We start from the raw sequence: 13144 nt of genomic DNA, 5'->3' as shown, positions 1-13144 counted from the left end.
TTTTTTCTTTTTTACATATCGGTGGGTTTTCTGGTAAATTAGTAAAGTCTGCCTTATGAAGTTCACGTTCTTAAACTGTTCTCCTGCCCCAGCCGGGATTCGAACCTGGGTCCACTAGGATTTCAGGCCACCTCTTTACCGATTAATTTGTACTATTATTTTCGAGGTGATGTGGAAAGTGAATTTGATTTAGTGGTTTAATGTTATATAACGTTTTCAGGGGGCGAGAACAGGTTTGAGAGAGAGAGAGAGAGAGATGCTGAGGCAAGCGGTCACAAGTTTAAATGAGGAGAGAAGCGTGTAGAAACCTCAGCTGGGAAGAAGATGAGGAGGAGAGGAGAGGAGAGAAAGAGAGGAGATAGGAGGGGAGGAGAAGAGAAGAGAAAAGGAGAGAAGAAGGAGGAAGGAGAGGAAGAAAATGAAGAGGAGAGGAGGGGAGAAAAGAAGATGAGAGCAAAGGAGAAGAGAGAAAAGGAGAGGAGGAGGAGGAAGCAGAGCAAGATGATGATGATGAGGAGAACGACGAAGAGGAAAGATAGGGAAGGAGAAGAAGGAATTGAAAGGAGGAACAATGAAAGGATGGGGAAGAAAGGAGATGAAGAAAAGAAGACAGGAGAGGAGTCAAGGCAAGAAGAGAGGAAAGTAAGGAAATGATAGGAAAGAAAAGGAAAAGGAGAAAAGGGAGAGAAGGAGGGGAGGGAAGAGGAAGGAGATGGAGAGAAGGGGAGGAAGGAAGAGGGAGGAAAGAAGCAAAAACTGAGAGGCATGGGAGTAATGAAAGTAGTAGTTGAGAGAGAGAGAGAGAGAGAGAGAGAGAGAGGAGGAAGCAGGAGAGACAAAAATATAGAAGCTGAGAGAGAGAGAGAGAGAGAAGGGACGAAAAAGCGAGAAAGAAAACAAGGACGCAGAGTAAACCAAGAATTCTGGAGAGAGAGAGAGAGAGAGAGAGGCAAGGAGAGAAGAGAGGGAGAAAAACGAGAGATAAAATACTATAAGAACTGAGGACTTGAAGGAGAGAGAGAGAGAGAGAGGATAAAAAGACAGGAAAAGAGGAAACTGAGAGACAAGAGAGAAGAGAAGAGAGGAGAGGAAAGGAGAAGAGAAGAGAGGAGAGGAAAGGAGAAGAGAAGAGAGGAGAGGAAAGGAGAAGAGACAGAATAGAAATGGAGGAAAAAATATATACAGAGCTGTGTGTGTGTGTGTGTGTGTGTGTGTGTGTGTGAGAGAGAGAGAGAGAGAGAGAGAAGAAATCAGATAAAAGTGAGAGGCGAGGGAGGGGAGACTGCTGAAGAAGGAAAAACGCTGACCTGAGATTCTGTGCGCGGGTTGGGTGGTGATTGTGGTGATTTTGTGGTGAGAGTGTGGTGGTTTTGTGGTGAGAGTGTGGTGATTTTGTGGTGTGAGTGTGGTAATTTTGGTGTGAGTGTGGTGGTTTTGTGGTGAATGTGGTGATTTTGCGGCGAGAGTGTGGTAGTAGTGGTTTTGTGGTCGCGTGTGTGGTGTTGATTTTGTGGTGAGTGTTGTGGTTATGATGACGGTGTTGTAGTGGTTTTGTGGTAAGGGTGTGGTGATTTTGTGGTGTGTATGTGTGTTGGTGTTGATTTTGTGGTGAGTGTGTGGTGGTGGTGATTTTGTGGTATGGTGGAGGTGATTTTTTGGTTGTGTGTGTGTGTGTGTGTGTGTGTGTGTGTGTACGTACGAGTGTGTGTGTGTGCAAGTGTGTGAAGAGCCCTTGTGAGAGTGAGGGCAGGGGTGTTGAAGTACTCTTGTGTGGTGGAGAGGATGGTACCACCCCTCCATTAATTGCTAGTTATTCCTTGTTACATTCCTGTTATGTCGACGTTTGTTATATTATCTGTTCTTTTGGTTTGTTGTGTTATTGTGTGTGTGCTGATTGTTATTCTGTCGTTGTGTGTTCATTTGGTTTGTGATACTACTACTACTGTTTATTATTGTTATTAATATTTATATTTCTTTCACTTGTTATTTTGCGTTCACGTTGTTTTTATACTATCGTTTTTTACAAACAAGAAGCTGTGCCAAGGCACAGCAAACCCGTTCCCTGCACTCATTTTAGTGCTGACGTATAAACACAACAGAATAGTCAAAGATGTCACATATCAAATTTTGAGTAAATCGGGTGAAAATTGACGATTTCATGCCCATTTGAAATTTTAGGCCCGACCCACCTGACACTGACCCCCCCTACCGCTAAATGGGGGGTCACCCTCCTGATGTAATGAGGCATGTTATAGGATGCAGATTTGAAAGATACACCTTAAGGTTTTGGTTTCATGCCGATATGACGAATTTGAAAGGAGTTATGGCGAAAAAACGATTTTTACTCGTCCCCGTTTTTTTTTTTTTTTTTAATTTGGGGGCCTACAGCCTGTGCCTTGGCCCGATTTGGCCCAAAATTTAAAGAGGTAATCAGAAGGTATTATCCCATCATTCCTATAATTTTATTCAAATTGGCTCCTGTAGTTTTCACGTAAAGTTGTTAACAGGCAGACACAGACAGACAAACCGAGTGAAAACAATACCCGACCCCGACCCCCCACCGGGACGGGACGGATAATTATACTTACATAAGGAAATTATTTGCAAGAGAGCAATTTCAGCCCGACTTGGACCCTCTGCAGGTATAAAAATTCAATAGTATTATTATTATCATTCGTTCACTTTTGTTGTCAGTGTTCATACTTCTACTTGAACAGTAACAACACTGATATCGTCAGCATTAACTACTCCATCACCTTCCCTATGTAATGGCATCTTAACACTTTCCCTTAGGTGAATGAATCTTAAGGCGGTAGCAAGAAGGAAGTACTGTTCTTAATATTTCTCACGTTTTCTCGGCGGGAAGAAGTTGAATATTCTTGAGCATCCTTTTTCACTAAATTTGTTCACTACATTTTTTATCATCTCACTCTCACCTACACTTGTTAATTCACTAGTCATTCTGTTTATCTATCTCTGTCAGTATCTATCCATCCCTCCGTCTGTCTATCTATCTGTCTATTTATTCATCCATCGGTCTGTGTGTCTATCTGTCTGTCTGTCCATCTATCTATTTATCTATCCGTCGGTCTGTGTCTGTACCTGTCTATCTATTAATGTCAGACACCGCATCCTGTGAGGTACGGTATGGCCTCGACAAAAAGACCTCCAGGTATTTTTGTCTCTACTCATTAACAATTCCTTTTCCAAAATACAATATTCAATAAAAAATAAAATAAGTAAATAAAATAATCGCTTTTCCACAAGTCTCTCTCTCTCTCTCTCTCTCTCTCTCTCTCTCTCTCTCTCTCTCTCTCTCTCTCTCTCTCTCTCTCTCTCACATCCAATTTCTCCTTCTTACACTCCATTACATTTCCCATTTCAGTTCATCAGTATTTTCAAATTAAATGCAGTTTCCCTTGTTTTCCCCCTTTCCTTATTTCTCTCTCTCTCTCTCTCTCTCTCTCTCACACACACACACACACACACACACACACACACACACACACACACACACACACACACACACACACACACACACACACACCGCTCGCTGGTGTAGTGGTAACGTTCCCGCTTGCCAACTGGTAGACGGGAGTTCGCGCCTCGCTCAGGTTGCGAAAAGTTTCACTGACGAAGTGGGTGGTTACTGTCCCCCTTGAACAAGGGGACGGGTGTGTGCGTGTGTGTTGGTCACAGCCTTGCCCTTAGATCGGACTATATGAGCTCTCAGCTCCCTTCCGGGAGGGTAAAAGCCGACCATCACGACCATCAAGTGATCCTGACCGACCCGGTGAATTACACACACACACACACACACACACACACACACACACACACACACACACACACACACACACACACACACACCTTAATCCTCAGCTCACCTTCTCCCACCTCTTCCTCACACTCCATCGCCCTTTTCCATAACCATCCATCAAAATTGCTGTTAAAACTTCCAGTAAAAGAACTTCTGCCTCTCCACCATTTTTTCCATTGCCAGATCCATCAGTAACAGGATATGGGGTTGTTAAACGTAAGAGCTTTGAGGGTACTTAGGCTAACAAGGCACTTCGGTAGTTGCTCTTCCCCACATCTGGTGTGAGAGAGAGAGAGAAAGAAATATTTGTGTCTGTGTATCCTGTTTATGTACTTATGCTTTTGTGTTTTTGTCAGTGTGTGTGTGTGTGTGTGTGTGTGTGTGTGTGTGTGTGTGTGTGTGTGTGTGTTTCCTGTGTATGTGCTTATGTGTTTGTATTTGTTCTTGCTTTGTTGGAATATGTGTATTCGTGTTTTGAATGCCGGTAGGATGTGTTTGTTTTTAGTGTGTGTGTGTGTGTGTGTGTGTGTGTGTGTGTGTGTGTGCGTGTGCGTGCGTGAGTGCGTGTGCGCGTGCTTTAACTCCTCTGTTCACTCCTGTTATTCCGTTTGTCTCAGAATTACGGTAAAAGAATGAAAAAAAAAAAGTTTAATCATTCTGAAAGTTAAATGATCAAATTCCTCTTGACTTGATGATAATGATATGATTTGTAGTCTTGTGGGGTACGGAAGCTCCCTAACACCTTTTCCTTGCCGAATTATTTTTACGTACGGCTGGTTATTATCATTTTGAACGTTATTTATGCAGAGTATGGTAATATTAGATTGATTTAGGTAACACAGAAAGGATGGCAAGTTGTAATAAGTAAAATAAATCGCTTAGGAATAGGTGTTAGGGAGCTTCCATAACCGACTAGAATACATTTTGGTGAAGAGTACAGAGACACAGTATTTCATTTATTGGATAAGAGCAGATATTGATGGCAGATGAAAGCGCACACCATCCACTCACTCGATGTAGTAATATTTTAGGTGATTATTCTGAGTTATAGGTCGATTTTTTTCTTTAGTTACATCAAGAAACCAATTACTGTCTTGAGAGGTAACTGTGTCGCCAAGAAATGGACGCCTGGTGGTGTAGTGGGGTAAGGCCCTCCCTCTAGATATGACCAAAAATACGAAAGTCTAAGGAATGGTTTAGGATTATTTTTTACACATTGCCGCTCATGGACGAGAAACTGGTCATCCGCGTTTTTAAATGAGTTAAATAGCCTAGCCGCGGGACCCTACCCTTATGATAGAGTTATAGGGACCACCTCAAACACCCTTGGCCTTGTAGCTCCCTTAACACCTTTCCCCAAGCGATTTAGTCTGCTTATTACACCTTGATAGTCTAATAAGATATACGGTAGAGCTTCACTGTCGACCTGGGCTGATGAGGAAGGTAAAATAGGTTAAAAAGGTGTAGTATGCCTTTGCAGAATGAATCGCTGTGGAAAAGGCGTTACGGAGTCATCTTTAGCGAGTATGTGGTCTTATCAGTGCATCTCAGGGTTTTTATATATTGTGGAAAAAAAAAAGAATAAGTTGGTTGTTGCTGGTGTCACGAAACTTTCAGTACTCGTCCGTAAAAATTGCTTAAATTCTAACCACCACCACCACCACACCACACCACACCACACCACACCACACCACACCACACCACCACCAGTCCACCACCACCACTATCACCACCCCAACTACCCCCACCAGTCCACCACACCACACCACACCACAACCATGCTACACCTCAACTACCACCGCCACCACCACCACCACCACCATTTTACGCCACCACCACCATTCCTGGCGCCAGCACCATTACCATCACCATCACCACCATCATCAGCATAACCGCAGTAAAACCGGGCAATGAGGTCGTTTGTATTCTAGATGGGGAGGTTGAGGTGGGGAGAGGAGGAGAGGGAGGGGGAGTGTAGGGGAGAGAGGTAGGGGAGTGGGGGAGTGTATGGGAGAGAGATAGGGAGGGGAGAGGGGGAGTGTATGGGAGAGAGGGAGGGAGGGGAGAAGGGGAGTGTAGGGGAGAGAGGGAGGAAGGGGAGAGGGGGAGTGTAGGGGAGATAGGGAGGGAGGGGAGAGGGGGAGTGTAGGGGAGAGAGGGAGGGAGGGGGGATGAGTGAGGAGGGGAAGGAGAGGTTCTCGTGGAGAGAGATGATGGAGAGAGAGGGGAAGAATACGGAAGATGGGGGAGGAGGAAGGGGAAAGTTCTAGTGGGGAAGAGAGCGAGCGAGAGGGAGTGGGGGATCGAGGGGGGGGTGGTGAGAAGAGGAGGAGGGGAGAGAGGAGGAAGTGTATGGAGAAGAAGATGAGGAGAAGGAAGTATGCAGAAGAGGAAGGGACAAACGAGAAGAGGGGGGGAGATGAAGAGAAGGAGGGGGGGACAGAGGCAGTGTATGTGAGAGAGAGAGAGAGAGAGAGAGAGAGGAGGGGGGACTTAAAAAATCTGGTAGCGTTGCGAGGGCGTGATGGTTATGATAAAGACACGAGACACAGAGGAAGTTGGGGCTGTTCCAGGTTGGCTCTCTCTCTCTCTCTCTCTCTCTCTCTCTCTCTCTCTCTCTCAGCATTATTTCTATGTATATTTTGTGTACTTCGAAATCTCTGCTCCTTGTGGAATGGAAATTACTAAAAAAAGACTTATTATTTTTATTATTATTATTATCTCACAGGTTTTGCTAGATCTTTATAGTATTTATTTTATCTGGTACACAGTGTCGTCAGTGAATTTTAGCTCCACCTTTCCACTCCTCCACTATCTTCTTATCCACACTGTCTTCCTATCCACACCCAGGGCCATCCACTTCCTGCTCCACCAGTACTGTTATACGTGTCTTATCCACATCCTTCATCACCCACACTCCGTACATCCACACCTTCCTTTAACTAAGAAATCCACACCCAGCTCTTCACACCCAAGAAATTCCACACCCTGCCACACCCACACTGCTTCTTAACCACACCCTTCCTCACCCACACTCCCTACTCCATACCCCCCAAATTCCACACACTGCCTCCCACATGCTCCTGTCCAACCACACCCTTCCTCATCCACTCTTCCCCTTCAGTACTTATCCATACCCACATCCTGCCTTATCTTTGCCTCATCCACGATCCCTTATCCACATCCTGCCTATCCCCACGTTATCTCATCCGCAACACACCCCACCCCACACCATTCTGTCACACTGATGTTCCTCCTTCCACTCCATCTTCCACTTCCTGTCCCCTCCACCTCCTTCCTCCTTTCTTGCCTTCCCCCACCTCTCAACCTTCCCCTCTCTCTTCTATGTCTCTCTCTTATACCTCTCTCCCTCATATTCTTCCTACCTCCCTTCATCTCCATCTCTTCCCCTTGTCCTCCATTTTTCTCCTCCCCTGTTACCTTCCTCCCCCTCCTCCCCCATTCCCCATTCTACCTCCTCCCTTCCCCTACTACCATTTCGTAGTCCCTCATACGATATTCCCTTAATTCTTCCCTTCTTCTCCTTTACCCTCTCTTCTTCCCCTCTTTTTCCTTACCATCTCCTTTTCCCCTCTTCTTTCCCCTCTCTTCCTCTTTCCCCTCTCTTCCCCTCTTCTTCCTCACCCTCTCTTCTTCCTCGATACTTTTTTACCCTCTCTTCTTTCCCACTTCATCCTTACCTCTCTTTCTCCCCTCTTCTTCCCCTCTTCTTCCTTACCCTCTCTTCTTCCTCTCTTCTTCCTTACCCTCTCGTCTTCCCCTCTTCTTCCTTACCCTCTCGTCTTCCCCTCTTCTTCCTTACCCTCTCGTCTTCCCCTCTTCTTCCTTACCCTCTCTTCTTCCCCTCTACTTCCTTACCCTCTCTTCTTCCCCTCTACTTCCTTACCCTCTCTTCTTCCCCTCTACTTCCTTACCCTCTCTTCTTCCCCTCTACTTCCTTACCCTCTCTTCTTCCCCTCTACTTCCTTACCCTCTCTTCTTCCTCTCTTCTTCCCCTCTACTTCCTTACCCTCTCTTCTTCCTTACCCTCTCTTCGTCCCCTCTTCTTCCATACACTCTCTTCTTCCCTGTATGTATTTTTCCTTCGTTTCCTTCTTCCTTCTTAGTCCCTTTTTCGTCAGATTTGGTATTATTGTTTAAAATTTCACTCGCCTGTTTTATTTACCTCCACCGGGAGGTATAGTATATGTCTTACCCCGCGTTTGTTTGTGTGTCTGTCTGTCTGTCTGTCTGTTAGCAGCATTACTCAAGTTATGAACGGATTTTGATAAAAATTTTGTGGAAGGGTTGGCCATGGGCCAAGGAAGAAATGATCAAATTTTGGAGCGGGTCCGGATCTGGATCTGGATCCTATATCCACGGATCAGTATCCGGATCCTTTTTAATGGCATTGGCGGGGGTATGCGCTGTTTGAGCGCTTTCTAGTTTATAGTGATCTCTCACTCATTCTCTACCCTGCTTCTCCTCATTCTCTTCCCCTCCCCTCCTCTCATTCTCTTCCCCTCCCCTCCTCTCATTCTCTTCCTCTCCCCTCCTCTCATTCTCTTCTCTCCTCCTCCTCCTCTCATTGTCTTCGCTCCTCCTTCTCTCATTCTCTTCCCTCCTCCTCCTCATTCTCTTCTCTCCTCCGCATCTCATTCTCTTCCCTCCCGCTTCCCATTCATTTATACTTTTATTTTATTTTATTTTTTTGATAAATATGTATTTCCCTCGAGTTTTTCCTCTCTCTTTAAAACTCTGCTTCTTATGGATTTATTTGTAAATATTTTATCATCTAATATCATATGCCTTTTTTTTTTTTCTTTTCAGCAATACAGTTTGTAGTTCTTGATTTTTTTTTTCTTGTATTTTTTAGTTTGCCTTCCATTTGGTCTCTTGGTCTTCCGTTCTCTTTCTTGTCTCCATCCCATTTTCTTTTCTTTATTTTTTTGGTGATTTTCTTTCTCTCCAGGTTTTTTGTCCTTTCTCCTCATCATTCCCTTTCTCCCCACCTTCCCCTTTCTCCCCATCTTCCCCTTTCTCCCCACCTTCTCCCTTCTCCCCATCTTCCCCCGTCTCCCCATCTTCCCCTTTTCTCCCTTTCTTCACCTTTCTCCACATCATTCCCCTTCTTCCCCCTTCTCCCTATTTTCCCCTTTCTCCCCATTTTCCTCCTTCTCCTCGTCTTCCCCCTTCTTCCTATGATATTTCTCTCCATTCTCCTCTCCACCCCATCTTCCTCTTTCTCCCCATCTTTCCCTTTCTTCCCACACCCCTCTCCTCCCCACTCTCTTCTCCACCCCATCTTACCCTTTCTTCGCACACCCCTCTCCTGCCCACTCCCCTTTCTCCCCTTATCCCTCTCCTCCCCACTCCCCTTTCTCCCCATCTTTCCCTTTCTCCCAATTTTTTCCTTTTCCCTCATTTCCCCCATTTTCTCCATCTCCCTCTTTCTCCCCACTCCCCCCACCTCCCCACTCCCCTCACCTCCCCACTCCCCTCTCCTCCCCACTCCCCTCTCCTCCCCACTCCCCTCTCCTCCCCATTCCAACCTCCCCACTCCTCTCTCCTCCCCAGCACCGTCTCGTAGGGTCAGTCTCCCCCAACACTCGTAACACAAGCAAACGGGCCACATTAAAACGCAATTCAAGGGACCATGAATACAGAGTGGGGGAGATAAAGTCTAGAGGGGAGAGGGGAGGGGAAGGGCTAAGGGGAGGAGAGGGGGGAGTATGGTATGGGATATGTAAGAAAGGTAAAGAAGGAAGGGAAGAAGAATGGAGAGGGGGAGGGGAGATGAAGGGAAGGGAGGGGAGGGGAGGGGGAGTATCGTACGGGATATGTAAGAAGAAGGGTAAAGAGGGAAGGGAAGAAGTATGGCGAAGGGGAGGGGGAGGGGAGATGAAAGGAAGAGAGGGAAGGTAAGGCAAAGTAAGGGATGTGCCAGGAAAAAAGGGAGGGGGAGGGGAGATGAAGGGAAGGGAGGGTGTATGGGATGTTTTATGAAAGAATATTAGAGGGGAGAGGTGTGGTGTGATCTGAGAGATGTATAACAGAAAAAGAGGGGGGAGGAGAGGGGCAGGAAGATAGATGAAGAAGGGAAGGGGAGGAAGGTATAAGATGTGTAGGGGAGGGAGGGGAGAAGCGAGGGGGGGGAAGAGGAAGGTAGAGGATGTTAATGGAAGCGGAGAGAATAGGGAGAACGAAGGAAGGGTAAAAGGAAAGAATCACAGCATAAGATCATAACTCCTCTTTTTTTCCCCACCTCCCCCACCCTTCCCCTGTTCCCTCCCCCACCTCCCCCCTCTCCCCCAGTAGTTACGATCCCTCACACACTACCAATGAGGGGATGGGGGTGGGGTGAGAGGGGGCTGGAGGAGGTAGGGGGGTGGTGTGTGAATGTGGGGGAGGGTATGGGGTTGAAGAGAGAAGGGATGGAGTTGAAGAAGCATAGAGTTGACAGAATAAGCTTGTGAGATAATGGAAATTGATGAAGCTAGGAAATTGACTAGGGATTGATGTGGATAGATCACAAGTGGACGGAGATGCATATGGCCAGCTTAGCATTTCCTTTTTTAATATTGCAGTCGATTGAATGATCCTATCCTACGTGTGTGTGTGTGTGTGTGTGTGTGTGTGTGTGTGTGAGAGAGAGAGAGAGAGAGAGAGAGAGATTAATCATGTGACTGCAAGGATATTTATCAACTGAATACGATCTCTTTTTCAATCCTGTATGAAGCACCAACAAGATATATATATATATATTTTTTTTCATCCTGCAGACAGCTAGGATCTCTCTACCAAAGAAATTTACCTGATGAGGGAAACAGAAGCGTCCGTGTCGGTGCATCAGCCAGTCAGGATTTTTTTTGTTTTGAAGGGGGGGTGGGGGATAAAATTGAAATTGCGGTCGGATAGAAGCGTTTGTGGCCACTAGTTCTTCATATCTAGGGCCAGTCCACTCTAGACGCTGAAGAGGATGCTGTACCCGTTTTATCCTAACATGGCCCAGATTTTCGCCATTTTCCAGCCTCTTTCACGTAGCTGATTGACCGAAAAAGATAATGCTACAGCTCTGCGTTCTTTCCAAAGCACTTCTTGACTGGCATCATGTTATTGAGGTAATCTATTTCCACAACTCAGCATTCAAGATGGAGAGATCGCAGTTTTAGGCCAAGCTAGAGTAAAAGGGGTATAGTACGTCCGGTCACTAACTTGTACAAACTTTCACTCACAGACAGCCACTACATTCCGTTTCCACATGATTTCCTCACGCTACACTCCAAAGGCCTTCCACACCTTTACCCACGCCTGGATCTCTTCGTGGTGTTTATTCCTTACTATACCTGTAAGACGGTCCCACAGAAGCATTTACCTGCCTGTGATCGACTTATATGCTGGGCCAATCAGACTCGCAACAGAACCAAAGAAAGGTCGTGGTAGTAAAGGGGAGGAAGTAATCTCTTATAAAACACAGTGGCATAAACCCGCCTTGGAGACATCCGGGTGTATCAAAGCCTCAAGTGTGGCAGGGCACTAGGGCGCGCGGCGGAAGGGTACTCACTGAAGGTTGTCACGCGGCCGCCACACTCCACCCTTTAAACTGTGGCGCGCAGACCCTCCAGATAAGGCGCCTTTGTCGAGTATGGGATTTTAATTGTTGCTCGCACTCCACACCGCCTTATCTCGATGTTGCCACAATGTCGAGGGCCCTCCAGGTCATTAGGGGATCATTATCATTAAGAGGTTATTATGGCGTAGTTAGCCCTGTGTTCACTTTCGCCTGAAGGGGGTTAATCACGTTACTTCATCTCTTTGGCTCTGGAGGTCTCGTAACAAATTTTCCATAGCGATTTACTTTTTTTTGGTGACACCTTGATATTCTCTTCCTTTATCTTTGCGAATTCACTTTGGCTTTCAAGGTTCGTAACATATTTTTCTTAGCGACTTTTTTATCTTGACACCTGGATATTTTCTTACCTCATCTCTGCGTATTTTCTATGACTTTGGAGGTTCGTAACACATTTACCAAAACGATTTACTTTTCCAGTTTACACCTTGCTATTTTCCTGTGTATTACTGATGGAAAATGTATCGACGACAAATAATATAACATACACGACATTGTTAAGGAGTAATGTGGAAAATAAATCCCTAATGAAAAGGTATCAAGTACACGGCAGCTGGAATATGGCTCAGTGTTAAATATCCTGAGTGCTGTGAAGAGTATGTACGAAGGAGCTAGGGCTACGGTGCGAGTGGATGGTGAGCTGAGTGAATTCTTTTATCTCAGTGTGGGACTGAAACAGGGTTGTGTGATGCCTCCATGGCTGTTTAATATATGCATGGATGGGGTTGTAAAGGAGGTGCAAGGTAGGTCAGTGGATGTGGGGGTGGCTTTAATGAATGAGGGTGAGATTTGGAAGATTCCGGTGTTGCTGTTTGCTGATGATACAGTATTGTTGAGTGAAGATGAATGGGAGTTGCAAGGTTTGGTGAATGACTTTGGGACAGTGTGTAGGAGGAGGAAGCTGAAAGTTAATGTAAACAAAAGTAAAGTTATGGTGTTTGAGAGGAATGAAGTCACAGAATGTACAGTGAGGTTGGATGGTGAGGATATGGAGAATGTGAGTGCATTCAAGTACTTGGGTAGTGTATTGAGGAAGGATGGAACTTTGGGGGATGAAGTGCGTGAAAGGGTACAGCAGGGAAGGAAGGTTGTTGGTTCACTGAAAGCAGTGATGAGAAATAGGGAGGTGAGTATGGAAGTTAAGAAGTCACTGCATGATAGTATTGTGATCCCTACCCTGACGTATGGAATCGAGGCGTGGACCTTGCAAGAGGGGAACAAGTCAAGAGTGAGAACAGTGGAAATGAGTTACTTGAGAGGAGCATGTGGAGTGACATGGAGGGACAGGTTGACGAATGAAGAAGTGAAGGAACGTTGTGGGGTGTATGTGGATGTGGTTGAGAAGATTAGGAGAAATACACTGAGGTGGTTTGGACATGTGGAGAGAATGGAGAATGAAAGACTGACTAAGAGGGTGTATGTAGGTGAGGTGGAGGGAGGAAGAGGGAGGGGTAGACCGAGGATGAGGTGGAGGGAGGGAGTTGAGAGGTATATGAGGGAGGGGGGGTGAGTTGGGGGGAGGTTAGTCAAATGGTGGGTGACAGAGCGACTTAGAGGTGTTTTGTCTGCGGCCACCCTTTGCGGGATTAGGGCGTCGGGCTATAGATAGATAGATAGATAGACGAATAAAAATGACAACAAGAAAAAGGTCGGAGCATTGAAGAGGTTACTTCTGGTAGCAGTAGTAGTAGTAG

At 45.9% G+C, this 13144-nt stretch overlaps 1 protein-coding gene across 1 annotated transcript in view; it reads right to left on the bottom strand.

Annotated features, from left to right (window-relative positions):
- LOC145391844 (paired box protein Pax-6-like) overlaps positions 1 to 13144 on the bottom strand; it is a 229355-nt gene that overhangs the window by 25726 nt on the left and 190485 nt on the right. The gene's annotated exons all lie outside the window — the stretch shown is intronic.

The sequence above is a fragment of the Coenobita brevimanus genome, chromosome 20 (genome assembly GCF_032717465.1).
Source record: "Coenobita brevimanus isolate Jiangsu-jjx chromosome 20, ASM3271746v2, whole genome shotgun sequence".
NCBI lineage: Eukaryota > Metazoa > Arthropoda > Malacostraca > Decapoda > Coenobitidae > Coenobita > Coenobita brevimanus.
The sequence above is the reverse complement of the archived record's forward strand: the minus strand, read 5'-3'. Positions and strand labels throughout refer to the sequence as shown.